We start from the raw sequence: 3,146 nt of genomic DNA, 5'->3' as shown, positions 1-3,146 counted from the left end.
AACAATCAACCATATCATGAGGTTTTGTGAGGACAAAGAGAGGACTGACCAATGTCCATTGGATGTTACAGCATGGAGGTTATTGGCGACTAGAGTAGCTTCAATTTTCATAGAGTGATGGCGGCCGAATTCTGACTGGAATGGATTGAGGATTAAATAGACACAGAGGAAAGCAATAGGGAATATAAACAAAACCTTTAAGAAATGTAGTTATGATGGGAAGAAGATATGGGTTCACTGAAGGAGAGTTCATGTCCTTATTTATACATGGGAAAGGCTTGGGCATGTTTGAATATTAAAAGGTAGGATACAGTTTACAGGGAGTTATTGAATACACAGTACAGAGATGGAAAAATGAATACATTTCTTTACTAGTTGAAAGCAAGAGAAGATCAGACCCAGAACATTGGAGATGGACTAGCCTTAGAGAGAAGACAGAAGGGAAGTACGGTATGGATAGAAGTAGATTTGGTGCAAAAGGGTAGAAGTAGAAATTGCTCCCAATCAACTAATTTGATTTTCTCTGAAAAGTTGGAGCTCTGCATGTCTGTTGAAAAGGAGCAGTGTGAAGGAGGAGTTGGAGGTTTGGAGAAACTGGGGAATGTTTGAAATAGTCATTGTAGAGAGTAGGATGGTATGAGAGTGAATAGACAGAGAAATATAGGAAGACTGAGGGGCAGTGTTGCAAGTCCATCTGAAGCTGATGAAGGTGGTGTTCTGATACTTACCTGTCCTATTCTGTGGCTTTCCCCTGCAGTGCTTGTTCCTGGAGGGTGGGCACTGAGAAAGCAGGTAACTGAGATCATTTTGAGTTGAAGAGTGAAGACCAAAGGGCAGGAGAGTGTAGGGTTATGAAAAGAGTGTTATTGAAATGATGAGCTCTGGAAAGAAAAGTATGCTGGATAAAAAGAGGACAGGAAGAAGAGTGAGAGCTGAAGAAAGCATTGGGACATGGGGAACAGTCAGAAGTACCACTGAGATTAAGTGGAAGACAGAGCCAGCCTCAGCATCATGTATTCGTGTGTTCCAATGGAACTATCCTTTCAGAGGATGGGCTTGTGATGGCCAAAACTCTCTCCTGCTGCAAATCTCAAATGAAAGGGCTTGTAGTACAGAGCAGAGGCCCTGGCAAGATTGGAACTGGTGAAGAGCCATCAGTGGTGGCTGGTATCTTCTGACACTCCATGTAGATTCCAGGGCCTGAGCAATGTGGCATTTCTTAGTCCTTCTATGACAATGTGGTTATTAAGCTGTTAAGTAAAGACATCTGTTTGAAAGCATCCTCCCTACAATTTTTGCAGTATCAAGGAAAGTTGATTTTAGTGGATAAAGGGAATATTTTTGTCCTTGTCATTCATTCTTTAAACTGTCAATCATGTATATTGATCAAAAGTCATCTAAAAACCTATGGCTTTTTAAGCAGACAATGAACAAACCAACAAACTCAGGCTCTGCTAACATTCAAGTCTGATGTTGGATGCAAAGATCTGGAGTTGAACCCTTGGCATGGAGATGCTCTAAGGAGATGCCATCTTCTCACATTATATGAGACCAATCAATGCCTTGCTTCTCCTGTCCAGCTTTCCCAGCACCCACTTTGTTCTCCACTCACCAGAGTGCATCTCCAGGAATGAAAGCTTCATCATCTCATGGCCAGTTTATGGCAGCATCTTCCTAGCTGGTCTCCCTCCTTTTGGACCTTCTACCCTTTTTTAACCCTACACTTGACTAATTGCCTTATTAATTAATTTTAAATTCCTATTTTCTTCTGTTACCTCACTATTAAAGGAACAGAAGTTCATGCTTTTCTAATCAAGTTGTAGGAATGAATTCATCTGCCTCTTACGTGTGAGATGTTGGACACATAACTTAATTTTCGTGGGCCTTAGTTTGTTCATGAATTTAAAAATCCAAGTGTGGCTATTGGACTAGATGGTCAAATTCTTCATGGTTTGAAGTATGTGGCTGGGTTAGAGCTCCATTCCAATCCTGAAATTCTGTTGCTGTGCTCCCCTCCAGAGCCTACTTCCAATCCTAGTAATATAGCCATTGAGCTTCAGTACTCTGATGTGTCAAGCTAGGATAATCTGCACCTATCTTGGGGGTTGTTTGAAAATTTAATTCAGTTAATGTTGCTGAGCACTGCTGCCTGGCACATCATTTCCCTTCTTTCTTCCCTCCTGGTGCTGTAGGTACCCCCAACCCCAACAGGTTAGGACCACCTGCCTGCCAAGCACAGCCTTGCCTTTTTCTGTTTAATATTGTGGCTCAATCATCCTAGCAAGACAAGCCATCTGCAACCCTCCATAGAAATATTTTCCTGTCTCCAGCCTCTGTAGTCTTTGTTCTTATTTTGTGTGTGTGTGTGTGTTTGGTTTATTTATTCATTTTTTAAATGTCTCACCTTTTCCTTTATATCAATTCAAGCTGAAAACTTGGCCTAAAACTCCTTTAGAAAAGAATCTCCAAATATTTTGATCTTTGAGCTTTAACTTTCTGGGAATCTAGGCTCAAAGGTAGATGTATTTTTCCCATTTCTTATTTTTTTCTTTCACACTTTGGGAACTCAATACACATAATGAGTAAACAGATGAATTCTGAAAAGCAGCCTCCTTTACCATTAACAACTACACAACTCCTATTGTAGACACAAGTGCTGATACTGGCACACATATGACATTCATTTCCTATAGGCACTTCTGCCCTGACTTTGCCTCTCATTCTGTTAGCAGACAGTTTGTGTCTGGTCTGTTTACCAAATTAAAAAGAGCAGGATCCGCATCTGTCTCAGTCGCTGATGGGCTACAACGTTTAACCACAGCGCCTGGCAAGGAGTAGGCATTTAGGAATATGTGGATTGAATGCGTGGTTGCTAGGGAGTATGGTGGCCTCTTAATTTTATGCTGGGCTCATCCCAGTGCGCGCACGTGGGAACTTCACAAAAGTTATTTCATGAGCACAGCGCTGAATCCCCTTATCCTACGGAGTTTACTGAAGTGGGGCCAGTTCTCCGCCTCTTTTAACTTTACTGCCAAGGCAGGAGAGGGGTGGAGTGGCCTGGAAGACAGTTGGAAGGAGGGTGGGAGATTTGCTTTCTTACAAAGATGCTTTGGGAGACTGGATCTATAGCGCCAAATTTTCAGGAA

The sequence above is a fragment of the Gorilla gorilla genome, chromosome 13 (assembly GCF_029281585.2).
Source record: "Gorilla gorilla gorilla isolate KB3781 chromosome 13, NHGRI_mGorGor1-v2.1_pri, whole genome shotgun sequence".
Lineage (NCBI taxonomy): Eukaryota > Metazoa > Chordata > Mammalia > Primates > Hominidae > Gorilla > Gorilla gorilla.
Note: the sequence above shows the minus strand (reverse complement) of the source record.